The sequence below is a fragment of the Passer domesticus genome, chromosome 10 (genome assembly GCF_036417665.1).
Source record: "Passer domesticus isolate bPasDom1 chromosome 10, bPasDom1.hap1, whole genome shotgun sequence".
Taxonomy (NCBI): Eukaryota; Metazoa; Chordata; class Aves; order Passeriformes; family Passeridae; genus Passer; species Passer domesticus.
In genome coordinates, this window is record NC_087483.1 from 5,024,060 (window position 1) to 5,046,222 (window position 22,163).

The 22,163-nt window shown below is 45.3% G+C and overlaps 1 protein-coding gene and 1 long non-coding RNA gene across 3 annotated transcripts in view; one reads left to right on the forward strand and one right to left on the reverse strand.

The window, feature by feature from the left end:
* Positions 1 to 22,163, reverse strand: part of LOC135309348 (maestro heat-like repeat-containing protein family member 6) — a 77,110-nt gene that overhangs the window by 26,639 nt on the left and 28,308 nt on the right. The gene's annotated exons all lie outside the window — the stretch shown is intronic.
* On the forward strand, positions 18,872 to 20,701 carry LOC135308481 (uncharacterized). 2 transcript variants are annotated; one of them, XR_010368901.1, is made up of 2 exons: positions 18,872 to 19,972; positions 20,171 to 20,701. It is a non-coding gene; the product is annotated as an uncharacterized LOC135308481 (long non-coding RNA). The 2 variants fall into 2 exon arrangements; XR_010368902.1 differs by having other exon boundaries at positions 20,176 to 20,701.

Consider the following 22,163-nt stretch of genomic DNA (forward strand, 5'->3'; position numbering starts at 1 on the left):
AACCATAAACAGAATGGGGGGTACAGGAATAAACCAACTTAAAACTAATGCACCCCTACACATCTCCTCCAAAGATGAGCAGGAATATTGACTCTGAAATGATAAGTTTCAAATGTTGACATTTTTTTATCATGAGAAGTGACAGATGAGGGGTTTTTTTTCCCATAGAAGGGCACAACTTGTTGCATTGTTGTTTTTTTATAATAAGCAACTTCACTGCTTAACTTTCATTAGTAAAAATAACATTCCAGTGTGAGTGGGATGTCCTCCCTATGAGACACTGCTGGGAAGGATGTTGGGCTCTGGTCCAGTTGAGAGAGAAGTTCTTTCCCCTTTTAGAAAATTCTTACTGTAACTTGCACTTATCCAATTTTCAGGTCTTTCATAGTATCTGAAGAGCCTTTAATGAAGTATTCTTCACTAGAACATGATTCTTTCTGGCATTTGCAAAAATGTTCCTAGAGTCTCAAGAAAAAGCCATTTAGAAAGAATTTCACAGGAATCCTGGAATGCTTTGGGTTGGAAGGAGCCTTAAAGCCCATCTTGTTCTACCCCCTGCCATGGGCAGGGACACCTTGTGCTCCAAGCCCTGTCCACCATGGCCTTGGACACTTCCAGGGATCCAGGGGCAGCCACAGCTTCTCTGGGCACTCTGGGCCTCACCACCCTCACAGGGAAGGATTTTTTCCCAGTTTCTTATCTAACCCTGCCCTCTGTCAGTGGGAAGCCATTCCCTGTGTCCTGTCACCCCACACTTCTGTAAACAGTCTGAGAGTGGCCCCAGTCCTTGCTGTGTGTCTGCAGGCAGAGCAATGCTTCTGTGTGTGCTGGGGCCTTCTGAAAGTGAGGCAGAGCAGTTGGGAATTTACAGAAGAGTGGGAAGTACATTAATTAATCTTTGCTTCCCAGTTTCTTCCAACATCTTTGCAAAATAGCCACGATGAGTCATCCCAAAGCCTGGTCATTTTTCCTGCGGTTAAGAGTTCCCAGACTTTTGTAGGATGTGTCCTGTTGGAAGCGTGGATTTACTCTAGACTTTTTTACAAGGATCTAAGCTATCATAAATAAAAGTCAGGAAACCTTAGCTGAAAGCCTTTTAAAAATAAAAATTTAAACTGTCAAGGTAACTCTAAGGGGCCATCTTCTGGTTTATGTATGGATATAAACCAAATCCTATTCCATGTAGGCAGGATTTAAGTCATATTGTTGCAGTGCTGCTCTCACAGAAGTCCATGGAAAACCTTCCAGTGAGTTCAGAGAGGACAAGGATCCCATGTCAGATCTAGCACAACCCCTACAGAACACATCTGGCCAGTGGGAAGAGGACATCTGTGATAAGGAATTTTGCAGGCTCTGTTAGGAAGACACTGAGAACAAGAGTGCCTAAAGCATAGGAAACAGCAGAGAGGGAAGGAAAAATAAACAAATACTGACCTGTTTAACCCTACATTCAAATTTATTTCTGCTTTTCAGTGTCTTTTACATGAGGGAGAAGGCAGTGCTACTTTTACCTCTACCTCTAAACTTCCTGCTGTCTCTAGGCACATAGTACAGAACTTAGATTCTAGTAAAGGAGTAAATTTACCACTTATGGCACCAGAATTGTTGAGTGGGGGAGGCTGAACTCAGAAATACCAGCATATCTGTTCTGATCAACTTAACAGCGCACCACAGGAGCACTTTCTTCTGGTTGGTTGTATCCCACACAATGGCAAATGATGCTTTTCCCCGTAATAGTTGCCTTAGACAGAAGTCATGCAGAGGGAGGGTGGACTCAAAAACCAAAGTTTTGACTCCAAAAGAGATCTTATTGAGAATTACTGGAGGACTTTTCTTGTACACCATAGATGCAGCTGGAAAACTCGAAACAACTCTTAGCTTCTTGTCCCTGTAGAACTTGTGACAGAATTTGGCATCCTTCAACATTCATGTTTGAAACCTGTTGGGTTTTTGCCTGTTTGTATTTTGTGTTTGTTGGTGGAGCTGGTATCAGCCCTTGCCTCCACAGTGTGTGTGTTGTCCCTTGTGAGTGGTCAGCTCTACAGCAGCAAAACCAGTCAGCAGGAGGAATAATTTTGGGAAATTCAAGTTACTGCACTGAAAGCATGTTCATTTTAATGTTTTGGCCTGGCAAATTGTTTATTCACACAGTCCAAATTAGCTAAAACTCATAAAATCTAATAATAGTTGCAGACAAAGGGACTTTAAGGATGAACTATGATATTTAGTAATGCATTCACAACCTGAGTGTGACTGGGGGACAGAGTCAGAAAAGGAAATTATAAGAATTACCATAATTTGAAGCACTTACCCCACATGTAATATGTGATGGTTTTGTGTGCTTAAGCACTCTGGACCCTCTGACATGACTGGGGAGATGGATTTAGTCCGAAGATACTGGGGAAGGAGCTTAGAATTAAAAGGAAGATAAGGCACTGTGGACTCAGAGATCTCTTGGCAAGTTCATTAACTCACCAAAGGCTTGTCCTAGGTTTCAGGCTGGGTTTAGAGCTGGATCCTTTGATTCTGTTTTTTAATTTTTTAATTAGGTCTTGAGCACCTTGGCAGTTGTGCAGCCCTCCCAGACACACTCTGTAGCCAAAACAGAAACCCTCTAGAACCTGGGAGCTTGGGGACCTCTCAAACACTTTCAAGGTTTCTCTCAAACACTTTGCAGTGTTTGTGACACTGAAGGACCATGAGAGGCCTGTTAAAACCCCTGTGGCCTTCATGATCACCTGGGCATCCTTGTGTCTGTCAGCCCAGTGGCATACTGAGGAGTGAATCAGTGGGGAGAAAAGCTGTCAGAGGTTCTGCTGGACAATTTGTCCCCATGGCAAGCCAGAGCAGCTCCTTGAACTGTTTTGGAGCTTGACTCATGCCAGGAGGGGACCTTTCTCTCAGCAATTTCCCAGCTGCTTTCTGGGCTCATTTGTTTTTCTTGCAGGGGTGGTTTGTGCTGCAGGGGCTGCAAGGAGAGGGCATTCATCCTTCCTCTGACACATCCCTGCCTTGCCCCCTCCTGCTCCTGGAGAGCACTGCTGGCACAAAGCCCTCCTTGAAGAGGTTTACCAAATGGATGGGATCTGTGGCAGAATGGGGCTGGTAGGAAATGCAGTGGTGTGCAGTGCCAAAGCCATGATGTGTGTGCTCTTTCCATTGGGAGCACTGACTCATAAAATGGAATAAAAAGCTGTTACATTTCTGCATGATTTAAAAAACGGGCCCTAGACTAGTCCCTCTTATGCATTCACACAGTCTCTGTCCAGTGAACGCTTTCCCTGTTACAGCTTGTGAAACCTGGCTTCCCTTGGTAGGAATTAAATTTATTTCAGCTGAAAAGAATTGGGTGTCACCTTGGATGGGCCTTCTCCTCACCCCTAGCCAGGGCCAAGCACTGGTCTTGTGACTTTATAAATACAATCCAGATTATTTATTTGCTGTTATTTTAATTCAGCTGAGAAGAGTTTGGCCGTGTCTCCCTTGGGCTGTGCTGTCAGCTGGTTGTGATCAGTTATCCAAGGTGTGCTTGGTAGAAAATAGAGAAAGAAGCCCGTCCCATAGCCACGGTTCCCATTTCTGATTCCTGTTTCATGCACAGAGTGTGAGACACCAGCAGGAGAAGTAAATCTGATAATCAGAGGCAAGGAAGCTTTGGAGAGGGTGGGAGTATTCTCACTGTATCCAGGACAAGGTGCAATGAAACACTGGATTTTATTGCATGATGTGTTACAAAATGATTGTGATGTGGTGTTAGACCTTGTGCAGTCTTCATTGTAAATAGATAAAGTTTAGGCAAAAAAACCCTTGAATCTCTAATTATTGCAACTATGAACTGAGATATACAGCTAAGTTGCAGTTTATATTACTGTGACTCTTGAGCCATGGTCTCAAACTACCTGAGATTTCTGCAAAAGCCTCTTTATGTCGCCTAAAATAGGAACAAATGCAATATAATTCAAATATTGTGACAGATCTTGAACTGCCTTTGATAGTAGCAGCATAATAAATGTAGAAGTTAAAGAGACTCTGTCAAGTCTGCAGTTGGATCAGTGACCCTTGTGGGTCCCTTCAAATGCAAGATATTCTATGATTAAGAAATAAAAATAAATATTTTGCTTTGCACTGAGGTTCAGATACAGTTCAAGGAATCACTGCTGCTTGCCCACACCCTCACAGCTGATAATTGTGTGAGTTGTGCTTTAGCCAAAACCTGTTCCTCCTTTTTTGTGCAGCCCAGGCTTGGATGCTCAGCTCCTGTGCTTTTGCTAGGAGGTGAGGTCAGTTTTTGGGAGAGTGTAACCTGCCTTCTGTCAGGTTGAATCCATTCCCCTTTGTTCTGTCACCCCAGGCCCTTGGAAATAGACTCTCTCCATCTTTCCTGCAGGTTCCTTCAGGAACTGTAAGGCCACAGTTGTGTGTCTGATCTAGGTGGTGTAAAGAGATGGCACTGTTGTTGAGGCAAGACTCGTCCTCTCAAGCAATACCTTCCATGATTTATTTTTTTAGGGGGAATCCAGAGGGATGTGAAAGCAAGATTACAGTTTTTTGGTGACTACTGCATCTCTCTCAATGTCCTGCTTGGGCCACTAAATTAAATTTTCATGAGCTTAAGGCATCCTAGTGAAAAATTTTTTTATTGCTTGGATTGGGCTTGGATTTTTCTTGAATCTTCAGTGGGTTTTTCATGTGCTCTGGGAATGCATCCTTGCCTTTCAGTTCAGTGTTCTGGCTAGATGAACTTATCAGTGCGTGTGAATTTCTGGTGGTTTCCTGCTCATAGTGGGAACAAAGTTAAAGGCCAGGAACTCTGCTTAAATCCTTTTGTTATTAGCAGAATGTACTGTGGCCTTTGGCATCCCCTAGTTCTGCTTCTCTGCAAACTGATAGATGATTATGGTGATTATGGTAATTATGGTAATTAGGGTACCTGCCATTTGTGGGAATGTGGAGGATCCTGGAAAAGAATGCAGCCTTTTTAGAATTGCAAACCAGTAAATCTGTTGAGTATTAATGGTTTGTTAAATTTATTGAGCCCTTTGGGACTGCTGAATGAAAGACCTTGTAGAAATGACGCTTAATTATTGTTATTGCTAGAGAAGGGCTTGCACAAAAGCAGCAGTTATCTGGGAATCTGGGAAACAAAGGTCTGGAGCTTGCTGCCAACATCTGCTACCACTTAAAACTTACAGCATGAGGCACTAATTTGGAGAGAAAGATTCTGCAGCCCCTGAGAGAGGCAATTTTTTGGTGAGGCTCTTCATGTCCTGAATGTGTTCTGCCCACCTTAACTCCTTGGGAAGGGACTCTGCCCTGGGTGGTCACAGGGGTTGTGAGACATTCTAGTTACAGACCTGGTTACAAATCTGCTTTAAACACTGTTTCCTTCCCCACAGAACTGAGCAGAAAAGGGCAGTGATGTTTTTTACTCACGACCTCAGGTGTCCTCACAAACATGGGCAGGACTGTGCTGTAGAGTACCAAGCAAAGTTTTCCAAGGCAGGTAAGGAAGCTTTCTATTTCTAGGAGCTCCTTCAAGCTCTTGAGTCTCAGCATGTGGGAAAAATCCATTCACTGTGTGGTGTTTGGCTTTGCTTCTGGAGCAGTGGGAAGCTCCACCCCTCCATTTGAAGAGAACCTGGGAACCTTGCAACACCAATTTTCTGAGTCATGTACTCAGTGGCTTCAGAGGAGAGAGGAGTAAAACCCTCAACCCCCCCAAGCTGATTGCCAAGGAGTACTGCCATGTCCTAGCAATTTCATGGATACTATGATGAATTCACTGACAAACTTCTTGGAGCCTTTCTGTGCTGCAACAACAGCAGAGGGAACAGGGCAGGGCAAAGACATTTGTTTAATGCTTCTATTTCTGTTCCTGTTCTGGACCAATAAACTGTGAACTGGCTTTTGACCAGCAGGTTTGCTCACACTCATGAGGAGCAGGTAGTGGTGACTAGTGGAGTTTTGTGTGTTGACTGAACTGAACTCAATTCTTCCCATAACAGCTCAAATGGATCACTTAGCCATTTTCGGTGCATATTTTCAGCTAAAAAACAAAGCCCATGATTCAGTAAAGCACTGCTTTCTTTATCCTATTTTAAAAATAGAATCCAGGGAGCTTCCAAAGAGGCCAGAACAGCATCTCAGATGTGTGAGCAGCCCTTCTAGGGCACACAAGATCCAACCTGAGGTTTAGTTTTATGTCAGGTTGAGGAGGAGTTTGCTTTTTGCAGATCTCGTATGGCACACAGACTTCCGTGTCACTAGGGGAAGAGAGGGCTCCACCTCCATCCCCTCTCTCAACTGGCCTCAGGTTCCACCTGCTGCATTTGTGCCACTGATGGTCATAATGGTATTTTAACTCCATTTGATACATAAACACTTCACTATTCAGCAAACCCTTTTGTTACTGGTGGGGAGGAAAGAAAAGGTTCTTTTTCTGAGATCTTTCTTCTTTAGCATCTCAATTACAAATGGAGGCAAAGAAATAGAAGCACTGAATGAGTTCTTTTCCTCCTCTTTGATCTTCCCTGCTCTTAGGACATCCTCCCCTCAGAGATGAATGTTTCCTTCAGCATCTGCCCTCCCTTGAACCCTTCCCCACAAAGGCCTGTGGTTGCTCAGCACACTTGCATTAATAATAATTTGGCTGAGAGCAGTGCCCTGTGCTCAGCACAGCTGGGATTGCTCTTGCACTTGCTTTCCCAGAGTACTAGGAAGGAAGATTGCCTCCATAGCAGTCCTGCATAGCTCAGGAGGGAGTGGAGAATGGAATGCCAAGGATCAGTTGGTTCCCAGATAATTTCATGGTGGCAGGAGCTGTAATTTCCACGGTAGTTCGTTCTGGTTTGGACCAAGAGTCCATGGCCTTCCCACTTGCCTGCTGGACTGGGACAGTGGAAATATTAATTTGAGCATGGGAGGTTTGTCCCTTTGCTCAGGAGAATGGAGAACCAGTTTTTGTGCATGGATGTGAACTCTGGTTTTGCAGGCATCTTGTTTCTTTATAAAGCAGCAGATACACATTTCCTTCCAAAGGCGTACAAGACCTTTTCACTCAGGATTTGCCCGTGTTTTCATAGGCTTTGAGATCAGATCATGTGCAGTAGTTCATGTGTACAATCCAAACTGTTTGGTTTCTGCTCTGCAAAGTTATTGATGCTTAATGGGTTAACTTCCTTAGTTAATAAGGAAACTGATTTTTTTCTTCCTGGTCTTGAAGTTTCCCCTTAGGAACAGTTCAAGCTGACTCCCTCATACTTTTGACGGAGTCTTTGATACTTTCCTAACAAGGCCTTATGCAAGTATTGTTGGTCCCTAGTGGTTTAGAAACAGTAAGTCAGAACCTCAAAGACTGAAAAATAAAATCCAAATTCCTTTTTTCTACATCTTCTGTTTCTAAATCTTTTGAGGCTTGTTAGTTCCTATTCCCCAGGCCTTGCTGGACTGTAGCTTTTTCTCACAAAGTTAGTCCCAGAGCAGCATTTTGAATGAGATCTTGGGTAATCTGAGAGTTGACAGCATTGATTGTGCAGAGTGTTATTGGCTTGTTCCCTGTGCTGATTTTAAACATTTCAGTGATGTTGGGTATTGCTGAGAATCTGATTAACATTTTGATGTGCTCATCCTCAGGTTGTCTGTGCAAGAGGGAAGTACCTGGGCTGGATTTGAGGCAGATGGATTAAAATCTAGGCGCTCTGTGGAGCACATGGAGCATCTTCCTTGCTTATGCATTCCCTAACAGAGGAACTGAGGTCAGGACAAGCACCAGTATGGCTGGGAAAGATCATTCCCAGTGCTGGACTGAGGGTATGTACAGATACAAGAGTCCCTGATGTCAGGGAGAGAGAAATCCTGTGCTGCTGCAGCTCAGTTTACACTTCAGTCTTTTTGGTTATGATCTCTCCAGGCACAGCTACTGCTGAATTTGCTCCTTGGGAACATTCAACACATCCATATTGGGGATTTTATTTGGAACTGGAGAGAAAATACAATCCTAGTGCATTTTACGCCCTCTTGGATCAAGGGCTGGATGAATTTTCTATCTTCCCCTGCAGTAGTTTCAGGAAATGTTGTTTTGTTTCTGGTGATGCTCCATCAGAGCTGCTCTGAGGAGGTACTCTGGCTGACACTCAGCTCCAGCCTTGGAGCCTGCTCCCGAACCATTCCTGCCAAATGCCTGGCCACTGAGTCCCTGCTCCCCAGCACCAAGAACTGGCTCCTTGCAAGGTGGGGAACTGCTGGGGGAGGGAAGCATTTCATGAATCACAACTCCCACGCCTTTGCATACCCACAACTGCCCAGCCAAAATACTTCCACCCTTATTCACAACAGATCCCACCTTTACTCCAGAATCTTTTCCATCTGTCCTGCAGGCTGCCGTGCAAAAGGGAGAGGAGAGAATCCAGGGCTTCTCTGAAAAGACAGAGAGCTGACTTGAAGCCAATAAATGTGTATGCCTGCATCCAGTGGCCCCTGATCTCCCCTGTTCCTGCTGCCACTGCCATCACCAACACAGGTGACAGCAGGAAGAGGATAGATTTACCAGTCCAAGCTGTAGGAATATCTTTCAGCTGGACAAGAAGCAGTCTCAATTTCTATGTGGGTGCCTTGAGAAGCTTTCTCAGCTCTGAGAGCTTCCAGAGGGACTCTGCTTGTTTTTCATGGGATGTGTATTTGATAGTAGGCCAAGGAGGATATTTCTTCTGGGTCTGTAGCTAGTGACGGGGATTTCCTGCAGTGTGGACTGTTTGAAGCACCTAAAAGCATGTGCTGACTGGTGTAGGGCACTCTAAAATGGCTTGGTTTGGAGGACCTGGGTGATTATCAGGCAACACCCAAAGCTTTTGTGCTTTTGGGGTATTAGGAGTGCCTGAAAAGGAAAAGATGGAAAAGATGGGGATTTTCTTGCTGATGGGGAGTGGTGAAAGCAAACCACCCTGTTGCTGGAATCATGAAGGTACAGGCATCTGTTGCCCATTCTGCCATATGTTGGGGTGGTAGGAGTGGTGTGCTTCTCCTCGTCTTTCTTTTCCCATATCCATGAAATAAGGATGGTCTCTTGCCTGTTTATCTTCCTAGATGTAATGCAAGGATATTAATCCCATACTCTTTGAGTTGGTATTTGGATACCCAGTGAAATAGATAGGCATTAAGAGGCCAAATCCCACTAGGCTTATCTTGTCCTCAGAGAGATTCCCAGAGCTGTATCTGCTCCATCAAATAAGGATTTCTATGTGAACAGAGCCCCTTGAGCTGGTTGAGGATGCTGAAGGTTGGCAGGAGTGGCTGCAGCTGGCTCATGGTTTGCGGAGGAAATGCCAGGCAGGAGTTTGTCACTGTGTAACTGATATTCTTAGCTCCACCCTGTTCCCTGTCCTCCAGCTAAAGCTTTCCGTGGAAAATTTAGCTACCATTGGCTCTGGTTGTGGCTCCAGGCATTGAGGCAGCTTTCATTTGTGCTGTTCAGGTCTTTAAAGAAACACAGCAGGGACTAAACCCCCAGTGAGGTCACAGTCTGGGTAGTGGCTGATGGATGAAAAGTTGGCCTTGTCCCCCAAAATGGTGATTATTACTGTCTTTATAGTCATGTCTGGGATGTTCAGGTTACAGAGGGGGTGACTCAGCTCTATCAGCATCTGAGCTGCCTTACAACATGGTCTGTCTTCTTTAACCACCTTGGGCAGGCTGGGAGTGGAGCTCAGTGTCTCCCATCAGCAGGGCTGGGTCTTGGCCATGGTGGGAAGCAGGTTCTCCCCAGCTCTGTGATAAACCACTCTCCAGTTAGGCTGGCACTAAGGGCTGGGAACATTTGCTTTGGAAGGAAATTTGGCATTGGCAACAAAGAGTCAAGATGCTTATTTTGTTCACAACTGAGCTGCAGAGAATTTCAGGATGTGGTTCTGACTTTTTCTGAAGCATTTTGCTTTCCTCACAGCTTTGTCTAATGTGATAAGATTTCAGAGGGTTGGTTCAGCCAGAGGTGGGTCTTCAAGAATCTGCAGGTGTCTGGGTCAGAGCTAGAAATAAACCCATAAATGTCTGCAAAAACTTGATCTCATCACTGCCAGGGAGTTAGAGGTGCTTTTTCCTTGTGTTATATGAAAAGAAAGTTAGGCTGGAGTGTCTGCCTTGGCAGACACTGCTTTTCCTTTTCCAGGGAATGAAGGGAAGGGATTCCTTCCAGTGGCAGTGAGAATTGCCTTTGTGCTCAAGCCCATAAACTGCAAGAGATGAAGCTGAACATTATGTACAGATTAGAAATGTAGTTTTGCCCAGGAACTAAAGATGCAGGAAAAAGAGTCAGGGCCTTGGCAGCAGCCTGGAATGTACACCAAGTTCTTATGTTGGGTGTGGGATTAAAGCTGCTTCTCCTTATGGCCATTGCAGGGAAGTCTTTGCGACTGTCTTCCAGTGATTCCTGGAGTTTTCTTGGGAAATGGGGAATGGGTGCTGTGGGGGAATGCTGCAGCATTTCTGTAAACCAAACCAGCTGCTTATTAGCCTTAAAGCTCTACTCCCCAAGCTGAACATGTTCCACTGCTCCAGGAAAAGTCATGCACTTGATTTAGAAAGCCTGAGGCACTCTGTTGTTCTTTGGGTTTTAAATGTGGAAGAAGGAGCCACAAATTTTATTTTTTTTCTCTTCACTGCGTTAGGGTGGAGAAGAGCTTTTTTAACAAGAATGAAAAAAAGATGAGCTGTAACTTTTTCTGTTTGGAATCTGAGGGGGTAAAAAAATCACACCTCTAAAAAAAAGAGAAGAATTTTATTGGACCTGTTGAGGACACAAAAAATGTCTTATATTTCAGTTCCGATTCAACAGCTGAGCTTGGAAAAGAAAATTAGTAGAAGAAAGAAACATTGTTTTAAATAAAACCACTTCAAGTTCTAAACTTGGAACTTTTCCCTTGAAAAATGTTACAGTGAAACATTTTGTGAAATTTGAAACTTAACTCATATGGACTCACTCTTTCCTATGAATATTTTAATTTTCAACGAGGTCTCTATTTGCTCCAGTGCTCTAGTGAAATATTCCTAAATAATGTATGCCCATAAAAGTGTCTTTTCCCTGCATTCAAACCAACTGTTGTTCAAAGAACTTTTTCTGTGAAGGGAGATGTGTCAAGGTGTATTTGCAATAGGGAGAACCTGAAGTACAAAGATACCTTCAGTCATTCTGATCAGCTGGGTGGTGCTGGAAGATGGAGAGAGAATTTTTGAAAGGCACGGAGTGATAGAAAAACAGGGAATGGTTTAAAAGTCAGTGTTTAGATCCGATATTGGAAATAAATTCTTCCCTGTGAGGGTGGGGAGGCCCTGGCATTGGCTACCCAGAGAAGCTGTGTCTGCCCCTGGATCCCTGGAAGTGCCCAAGGCCAGGCTGGATGGGCTTGGCTGGGATAGTGAAAGGTGTCCCTGCCCATGGCAGGGGTGGAATGAGATGGGCTTTGAGGTCACTTCCAACACAAACCACTCTGGGGCTCTGGGACCCCCATGCACGCAGGGCTTCCCCTGCAGTGGCTGCACACAACCTGTTGAGTCCATGCCGTAGTTCTGGTGTCTCTGTTGGAAGCACAGCCACGAGGAGCACGTTTGGCACTGTGCCTGCTGCCTGACGCTGTGGGCTGTGATTCCTGCATGGCTGCTACGTGCACAGGCAAGAATTTGATCCTGTACAAACAGGACAGCCACGTGCAGTCACAGGCAATTCCATGTTCCCTTTCCCAGGCAATATATGCTGCTCAGCTGACATACATCCCTCTTGGTTTTTCTTGCCAGCACTTTCCAGCTGACATGTTTGCACGAAGGCTGCACCAAATATGAACTGTATTAACAATTTCATTTTTTACCCCACTCTGATACTCCTATTTTATCCTTTTCTGTTCCTATCTACAATTTTATCAAAAACACTTGGAGTAGAAGTGGGGAGGGGTCTTGTTTTCACTTGCCATAGGTTGAGGATAGTGTAAAGTATAAAAATGCAGGCAGAGAGAGACTCAGAAAGGTAGTGATGGAAACAGTGGGATTGTGGTTCTTGAAGTTTTAGACCAACCAGGCTGCTGTCAGCTGTCTGACTTCTCCCAGCTCTTACACTGCTCACTGAGGTAACAGTGTCTATCACTGGAATTGGAAATTCTGCAGAGGCTGAATGAACTCTTGGGTTAGGAAGCCCAGTTTGCTGCCACTAGCAGCCATGTGTGTGCTGTCTGCTCATGGATTCACCTTGGATGCCCTGGCTTTCCATGGCTGTGGTGGATGGAGCGTGACAAGGCTTTAGCTTCCACCAGGGCAGCCACATCCCTGTCACTTTTTCAGGCACTTTGCAGCTCAGACCAAGCCTAATTTGCATCAGGCAGCACAGGCTGATGAGCTCAAACACATGCAGGGACAATGCCAAGCAGTAATTCTTGCCATGTCCCTGGACTGCACTAGAAGTCACTCTTGTTCTGTGCTGAGGCTGTTCCAGTAACTAACTGGCAGTTCCTAAAGAAATATGTCACCATGAAAGATGCCATTAAACCTAGCCCATTTGTCTCCTGATGGAGACATTCCTTGTCTGACTTCCTCATGAATCACGGGGAGAGGGAAAACTTGCTTGCCAGGCCTCCTACTCATTTTTATCCTGAGAATATTAATCCAGGCTTCTTCTCCAGAAGCCTCCAAATAGCCAAACCAAGAGAGAGCAGGAAGGAGAGCGGGAGATGGTCCAAAGTCCTACAGCTTCCATCCTCATTTGCACCACCAAGTGGCTTTGGAAGACCAGAGAGGCACACCACCAAACTCAGCAGTGTGTAAGATGCAAGTTCATGAGTTTCAGTGCATCAAACTGAAAAAGAGTGGGTTTAGATCAGATACTGGGGAGAAAATCCTTCCCTGTTAAGGTGGTGAGGCCCTGGCACAGGTGGCCCAAAGAAGCTGTGGCTGCCCCATCCCTGCAAGTGTTCCAGACCAGGTTGGGTTGGGCCAGAGTTTGAATCCTGTTCTCAGGAAGTCGATATCATTTTGCAGGATTTTTCTGTGTTTTAGGCTGACATGCATATAGCAACACTGTTACTTTAAAGGCTGATGCCTTCCTCTCCTTCTTGTGCTCTACAGCCTCAACCGAAAGCCTTGCTTTAATTTAAATTTTAATTTAAATTTTTAACAGCAGACAAACACACATGCAATGAAGAATTATGGGCTGTTGCTGCCAAAGATGCCATCAAATGGCTGAGTGAAAGGGAACATTTACAAACTAATAAAAGTTGTTATTAAGGGGATTATTAATGAAAGACCTTTGAGCAAAAAACTCCCTCTCCCTCCAAATGCCTGAGGTTATTTTTTTGTAGCCTCCTCTTTATTTTTCTTTTTACTAAGGTTTTTTGGGAAGCTAAATACCAAAAGAAATGATTGAAGAAGCTGTCACCATCATATGGGTAATTTTTTTTGGACCTGGTTTCGCAAGAGCTCATGTCATGTGTCTGTCCACCCCTGATCTTTTGCACAGATGTACTGAACTTCACAGCCTGTTCTAATTAACACCAGGCCTAACGAGGGGCTGTGAGTGGGAATTCAGGAGGGGGAGAAGGAGGGAAGAGGAAAATAATTTGTACTGTTATTACTTGGTTTTGGTTAGTTACTGGAGAAAGGTTGTAGGGCTGGAAAGTACGACTTGGCACTTAAGGTTTGCTGTGGCAAATGGGGTGAAGAGCTGGGATTCAGGGGAACTGGTGTGTTTTCCTGAGTTTTGGATCATGTAGGTAAGGGTTTGCCTGTCATGTCCTGGTAGGTGTGAAGGTGTTGCTGTACTGGGCACTGACCTGACAAGGTGACAGCAGAGGTTACTTGCTTTGCTTTGCTTTGCTTTGCTTTGCTTTGCTTTGCTTTGCTTTGCTTTGCTTTGCTGCTGGGAGGTCACTGATTCCTGGCATTGTGTCCCTCCCAGCAGCTCCAGCTCCTACTCCAAAGCAAGTAGTGCTGTTTCCTGGTGTAACATCAGCAGGTTGGGAACACCTGGGCTGTGCCAGAGCAGGCTCTCCATAGGCTAGGCTGGGTATGTCAGTGCCTGAGGAGCAGATGTTCTCTCTCCTGTGCCACTTTTCCTTGGGAAGAGGTGGGAGGACGGCTCTGTCAAGTCACTGGATGTCTGCACCCCCAGCAGTGTGGGCAGCAGGCACAGGGAGGAGAATCTCCTGCTCCACTCTGCTCTCCTGAGACCCCACCTGGAGTACAGTGACCAGTTCTGGTGCCTCCAATGCATGAAGGGCATGGAACTGTTGCAGCAAGTCCAGAGGAGGCCACAGAGTTGATAAGGAAACTGGAGCACCTTCCCTATGGAGATAACCTGAGGAAGCAGGTGCTGTTCAGCCTGGAGAAAGTTGATATATGGAAGAAATTCTTCCCTGTAAGGCTCTGGCACATGTTGCACAGAGAAACTGCGGCTGCCCCATCCCCGGAAGTATCCAAAACCAGGTTGGGTGGGGCTTGGAGCAAGCAGGTCTGGTGGAAGGTGTCCATGCCCATGGCAGGGGGAGAGATGAGCTGGGATGAGATGATTCTCTCTCGTAATGCTGTGTGAGGAAAGTGCATTTCTGGGCTGGATACATGCTTTTCAGGGAAACCAGGGCTTTTCTGGGAAGCTCAGAGCAGTTTGGCAGATGTTTGTGGATGGAGGTGCCCACAGGAGAAAGGCAGGGATTGATCAGTTTGGGAAGAGGGAGGGCAAGGCCACAGTGCCTGGGATGGAGGAGGCAGCCTGTGCTCCATCTCTGGAATGGACCAGGCTTGCTTCTGCAGCTCTGGTCTGACTTGGGCTGTGAGCTCAGACAGCTGGTAGAAAATGGATGATGCAGAAGAAACATCTTTGGAGCTGGAAGCAGTAAAAGGCTTGGCTTCTTCCACGGCAAATCTTTCCGTGAATCAGGACGGAAAAAATCTTCAGCTGGATTAGTTGTGTGCAGCTGGGAGAGGGGACTCTGCCAGTTCCTCCCTCCTTGCTGTCCCTATGAAGGAAAATTGGGAATGTCTTTAAAGGGATTTCACATTATGCAAGTGCATCTTTCCTGAGGTTTAGGAGGCAGAGGCCTTGCTGGTGTCTCTCTTGCTTGCATCTGATGTGGATTGTCCCTGAGGGCCACGTGGCCCTTGCTCTCAGCCTTTGCAACCCAGCTGCAGTTAAAATCCCCTGGCCTAAGGAAATCAAGGAGCTGAGCTGCTGCTCTGCTGAATGAAGCACCTATCTCATGTGTGGCACTGGACAGCTCAGTGGGAACCTGGGAAAGGGAATAAATGGGATTTGCTCTCTGTTAGTGCTCCCCACTCTCTTCCTGCCATCTCTGTAACCTGTGACAGTGCACAGTCCTCTCAGCACTTCTGAGTGTCCTGTGGCACCTGAGAGGTGCAGCTCCCACAAATCCCTGGAAAATACAGCTCCAGGTGTGGAGGAGTTGGCATTCACAGGAGCACAGTTCCCAGTGAGCAGCCATCAGTGACTGAATACAAAACTGAGATCTCCATCAAGTCCTCCTGTTCAGGAGCTGCCTCACCTCAGAAGGAGAACTTTCCATGCTGTTACAACTCCTGCACCTGGAGGAGCTGGGAGGCAGTGAGACAAGGGGTTAGAAATTTAACTTAGAGTAGAAACCAATTTTAGGTTTAACTAGAATCTGCTGTTTAAACTTACTTAATCTGTCAAGTTATGCTCACAAAAAGGACTGCAGAGAAAACAAAGGAGGTTCAAAGCTACTTAGAAAAGAATGCAAGCATCCAAGCTGAAGAGGGATAAAGAAGATCCAAATCCTTTAACACTGGCCTCCTTGCCGAGAAGCAGCCATGAGGATTTGACATGACATTATGATCTTCATGAAGCTTTTGACTGGCACAGGGCGCAGGGGGCAGGTGCACCAGGGGTTTGACACAGAGCAAGATGTGGACAGAGAGATCTGTGAGTAGCTGACATGACCTGAGTAACATTTGGGAACGGTTTCCTGGTTGCTTGCTCTTGGGAAGGCTCTGTTGGCTTAACTGGAGAGATTGCTGCCTTGTGGGCTGAGTAGGAGGGGAGGATCATCCATGCAGCCTGCATCCTCTGGGCAGTGGGAAGGAGCAGTATTGCCAAGAAACATCTCTCCCTTCCCTCTTAACAGTGTAAGATGATCAGGGCAGCTGTGCTTTACAGTTTCTGGTGTAAGCCCACGCCACATTTCTTTCAAAAGCGTTCCTATGTCGGGTGCTTGTGGTCCTGCCTGTAAAATGGGGCTTTCTGAGAGCCTTCCTGATAGTCCTCTCTGGTTTCTTTCCTTGTGGGCTGCTACTCTGCTGGTTTGCTTCTAGATTTGCTCTCTCCCCCTGCTTTCTGAACACCCTCTGTGGTAGCCTGAGGTGTGCTCGGGCCTCTCCCAGCTGTTGGTGTGACTGATGTCCCTCAAACATTTTGAAGTCAGTGCAGCACAGAGGGTCTGGGTGGGTTCCCCTTGCATCTGGGCCTGGTTCTGCCACCTCAGGTGACACCACAGTGGGTGCATGGCCAGGCAGTATCCGTGGATTTACTCCGTGTAAGGACAGCAATATCACAGAATCCCAGAATCATCTGGGTTGGAAGGGGCCTTAAAGCTCATCTCAGTCCACCCCCTGCCATGGGCAGGGGCACCTTCCACCAGAGCAGGTTGCTCCAAGCTCTGTCCAACCTGGGCAAGAACACTTTGGGGAAAATTTAGATTTAATGTGAAAATCTCTGTTTTGGTCAGAATACACATTTTCCACTACAGCCAGGACAGATGGAACATTTTGCCCATTCGTGCAGCAGTGTCTCTCTCCTGACTGTTACTTTGGAAGAATAAGCTTATTTAGGGTTCAGGCTATTAAAAACATCTGCTTTCCCATGTATCCTGAAACACTGCAGGATCTGAAAACGGAGAACATGTATCATGCTTCTCCCAGCCACCATAAAACATCGGCTCCATGGTTGAAATTGTGGGATTCTAATGATGGTGTATCTGTATTATTCAGTCCTGTGTAATGCACTTTTGGTTGTGGTGCTGTGATCTCCCTTCCTGTGTTGGACCTGGGCCACCTAGCCATATTTGCAGTGTGTGGTTAAACATCAAATGCATCCGAATAAGCAAAATAATCACTTCCAGACTAAACACATTTCTGATTTGTTTAGAATATTGAACAAGTTTCATCACTAGGAGATGTCTCTTCTGCGACATCAAGCTACATCGATGTGTCTCTGCTGATGCCAATTTCTTTTTCCCCGTGTTTTTTACATTAAAAGCATAAAATCCTCTGAAAATCCTCCTTTGACTGTGGTAACTCTTGGATGAGGGTCAGTCTGAGCATCTCTGAGCAAAATATCTATCTCTTCCATGGCTCCTGTGGAGCAAAAAGTTATAGACAGTTATCCTTCTCTTTCATGTGGGAAAGCTGGATCATGAACAGAGAATAATCCTCATCTGTTTAGCTTGGAATGGGTTGGGAGAAGCTGGTGACAGCGCTGGAGGAAAGCAGAGTTTTGGCATTGGTTGAGTTTCCTGCAAGACCCTTACTATTTTTAGCAGAGCTGCTTTCTGGAGATCAGGGCACTACAGCCCTCCTGCTTCCATCTATCCTTCATTTTTGGGAGATGATTTGTCTGTCTCCTTGCTGGCTACACTTGTGCAATTGTGGAAGGAGTTCGTAATGCATCTGTGCTCCTCAGGGATTCTCTAGCTCCCTGTTTCTCTGGAGGGAAGGGTGTCATTAAATAAGAGTCTCCCACCAAATTCCAGTGGGCAATCACACAGGGACCAAACCAGCCCTGACTCAGGCACCAACCACCCTCTGGGTACCACTGCAGGGAGATCCAGCAGGCTCCTTTCTGGACTTGAAAAACAGTGGGAATGCTGAGTAAGAGTGGGATAAACAAAAGAAAAAAGAAAAAAGAAACCAAAAAACAACCCCCCCCCCCAAAAAAAAAAAAGAAAAAAAAAGAAAAAAAAAAAAAAGAAAAAAAAAAGGTGCCTGCACTCAGTAGGTGTTGTCCAAAGTTAATGCTGAGCTTCCACATGGCCACGGTGAACGGTGAACGTGGATGCTCTGGAAGAGTCAGCTTCCCATTGGGAAGCTTTCCTTTGAGTTTAACAAGGCATTTAAGCACATGCCTCAGGGCAGAGAAGAGATTTTGGCAGGATCAGACATAAATCTGATCATCTGACTGGAGTCAGCCTGAGATAAGAGTTAAAAAATGAGTTCCTAATTGAGATCTTCCCCACCCAGAGATAGTTTTTAACTTGGACTTCTGAAGTTCTTTACGAATTAACCCTGGCTTCCCCTTACAAAATATTTCATCTTGGATAGCAATGTAGTCAATCATTTCAACCTGCTCTTGGAGTGTTTGTGCTTGCAGCAATTATTTTTGCAAACTCAAGTTGTCATTTTTTTTCCTCTCGTACCTAAATAGTAAAAGACACATTACCATGGATAGCACACAGGGTTTTTTTTTTCCAAATCATTGCAGTACAAGAGTGAGGATGGAGAGTCTGTGACAAATTGTTGTGTTGATAAACAAATAGACTCAAAGGAATTAGTTTCCCAAAGTAACTGCAGCCATTAAAAACTCCTTCTGCATATGTTTGGCTTTTCTAAACACATTCTTATCAGTATGTTTAGTTAGAAAAATACTTTTTTATCTACCAAGAAGTGTCTATTCTGTTTTTGTTTTTTTGTTTCCCCAGAATATGAAGTTTTGGAACTTAAAAACAAAAATTAAAAGCCTTCATTAATATTCCAAGAACAGTCAAGATTTTAATTCAGATGCTGCTTTCTTCATAGTTTTAATGTTGTTAAGAACAGGCCATGCAGAGATGAGGTTAGATGAGTTCTTTCATATTTATGAAATCATGGAAGCATCTGGATACAGTATGGAAATCCTCAACCAAAAACTTACTGAAGTCTCATTTTAATGTAATCATCCAGGCTTACTCCACTAAACAATGTGTTTATTGGATTTGGATGGAAGATGAGGCAAGAATCAAACTGATCCTGTGGAATATTGGTTAAGACTGCATAGCTTTGGGTAAATATCCCTAATTGTGAATGTTAATTGTATGCACTTTTCAATATGTGATTGATTCACAGCCATCATGAGCATCAAACAAATCAGCTGGAGAGCAGTAGCTGTTTGATATGAAACATCGAATCAACATTGTGTCATGACCTTTTGCTTTCTGAAGTATCAGGGAGCCAAGAAACAAAGTAAACTGTGTGCCCCACACTGCAGTGCATCCCTGGTGCTTGGCTTATTTGGCATCAAATTACCAAGTGGGAATGATAAATAATAATAAAGAATAAAACCTGAGGCACCACTTGGGATGTGTTGTCCCGGGACAAAAAGATTCTCCCTAATTCTCTTTCTGTGTGTCCCTATTGCTGCTAAACCCCAGCAGACAGACTAATTCAGCATGTGTTATCAATGATCTATCCTAATTATCGTTTACCTCCCCACAGGTTAATTAAGGTGCTGAGTAATGTGGTTTTCACTTTTGCCACATAGCAGGGTCACAGCAGCTTTGTCTGTAATCAGATTTACCCGTCTGTGACTATTTCCAAAAGAAGTCCCTGGAGTGATTCAAGAAGTCACTTGAAATGATTCCATGAAGAGAGAATGGGATAACTATAATATTTACTTCTTCCTGTTTGCCAGGCCAAAAGGAGCTGGAAAGGAAAGGAGGAATGCAAGCAGGTATTCAGGAGTGCTGCTCCTCATGTCAGGACATTTTCTGCCACCAGCCCACCAGGACAGCTGGTGACATTTCACTGGGGATGTTCCAGAGCCTTCTGGCCACAATCCTGTGCTCTGGGATGACCTTGCTGGAGCAGGGACCATGGACCCACTGTGGCCCATTCTGGGATTCTGTGAAACCAAGGCCAGCCAAGGACTGGAGGAGAGTTCCCATTCCCTTGAAATTCCCTCATCCTAGTCCAGGCTTGGGGGATTGCTGGACTGGAACAGGTAAGGGTGACCAGAGCTACCTGCAGAGCTGCTGTGGGAGAATGGCTTTTATTTGAGCTGGAGGCTGTTGGGTCAGTTCCCAGCAGCAGCCATGGGGATGGCCTGCAGGAAGCAGCTGAAAGCAAACAAACATTGGGTTTTTACTGTTTCTGAGAACTGTCTGGGTCACCTCCTTATCTGTGATTTGTGTTTCTCAAGAATAGGCTGCTCAACCCTTGTCGTGAGAGGACTCAGCGCCTTGGAATTACAGCTGGGAAATGCCTTTGGAAAAACAGAGGATGTGCTGGAGGAAGATAGTGTTGTCTCTCTGGCCTGGCAGGTTTGCATAGGTTTGGGACTTTTTTTTTCCATTAAGATGAGAGATGGATTATATTATTTGGAGGGAGGTATTCCTTGGAAAACTCATGATTTCCTCGCATGCCATGTCTGTGATGTTCTGTTGCTATGACCTCAAAAGAAACAAACAGCTCCCTTGTCAAAAAGCCTCCAGCTCTCTTGAGCAGGCTGTGTCCCAAGAGGTCTGACTGTCTCCCTCCTCCTGAGGGTGTCTCCTGCTCCTTCCTTCAGGATTTCTCCTTAGGTCTTTGTTTCCTTTCCTTTATGTAGGTCTGTGATGGTCTGGTAGATCTCAGAGTCAGGCCACAGCTTCCAAAGTAATCATGGGTTTATAATATTCTGGGAGGCAAAAGATTTTAGCTTGGGAGTAAAACAAGATGATATTTTTACTGACTTCTGTATTGTGTTTGACTTTGGACTGTGTATTGCCTTTTACGTTTCACCATGTGTTATTCCTCACCCCTTGTGGACTATAGAATAGGAGAGACATAATTGAGGATAACTGCATCCAAACCAGTATTTGATTGTGGTTGTGTGATGCTTCTTTCTGTCCTTGGTCTCTGAATTTAGAACTGAGGGCCAAGCAGAGCCCAGTGTCAGGGCTGAGTGTGGGGAACAGTGCTGAATCCCAGGAGAGACAGTGTCCTACAGCAGGGTGGGATAATCTGCTCCAGGCGGGAGCACAGTGTCTCGGAGCACTGTTATTCCATGCATGATGTTACACGAGAGCATTGCAGGAGTGGATTCTGCTCATTCACTTCAGCTCCAAGGGCTGACAGTAGTGAGGAATTCCGTGCCAACCACACCTCCCTGAGGATTTCTTGGCTCTGGAATTCCTTACGTGCTGGAGTAGATGATCTCCAGCAATGTGGGGATTCCCCTTCTTGGGGTGGCTACTGGGATTTCCCAGCACGTTCAGGAAGAAATTAATCTGCTTCTTGTGTGGAAGGCCCATGTCTGCTCTGGATGTACAATGTGTGCACTACTCTGAGAGCTGCATTTCCTATCCCTCATCGTGCAGGTCTCTCAGACACTCAATGAAATCTCTGACTAATGCAGCAAATCTTAATTTCTTTTTTTCAAACTCACCCTGTGGGCAGGAAAAAAGCACAAATGGAGAGAAATATGACCTTATCTGACAGGCTCTAAGCTGTGACTGATTTATATTCCGTTGTGCAACATGACCCTGCCCTGAGCTGCAACAGAAGGAAACTTGCCTTGCAATCAGAGAGTTGTTAAAAATGTGTCTATTTCTGTCAACCCAAGTGGGGAAACCTTTGGATCCCATTCAACAGGTTGGGATGACTCAACTCCCAGCTGAGTTGGTCACCCTGCCCCAGTACATCCAGTATGTGACACAAGGATTGATTCTTCTTGGCTCGCTCACTGGGAATTTTTTTTGTGGCATGTTGCAAAATCCTGTACTCTTAACCCCCCAGAAACCTCATGGTATGAGCTGGACCTTCATTACCCTCAACATAATGATGAGGAATAGGAAGTTTCTGACCTAATTCCATCATCTCAGTCTCCTCTTTATCACCATTCCCAGGTTCTGTGGGACTTTTCTTCTGACATCTCATCTCTTGTGAGCTCATCTCTTATGGTCTGCAACAGGGAACAAGAGTTTCCTAACCCTTTAGCAGCTGTGAGATGGAGGATGGGATTTTTCCAAAGCACACACCCTGTGAACTGCCCTTCTGTGGAAATAAGTGGTGAGCAGTCTCAATTTTTGTGGGATCAGGGTCAGAGCAACAACAGGATTTTTGTAGAATCCCACAGATCAAGCCAAGATTTGAGCACTCACCATCCTGAATTCTCTTTAAGGACAAGAAGGGAAATCCCAACAGGAGACCCC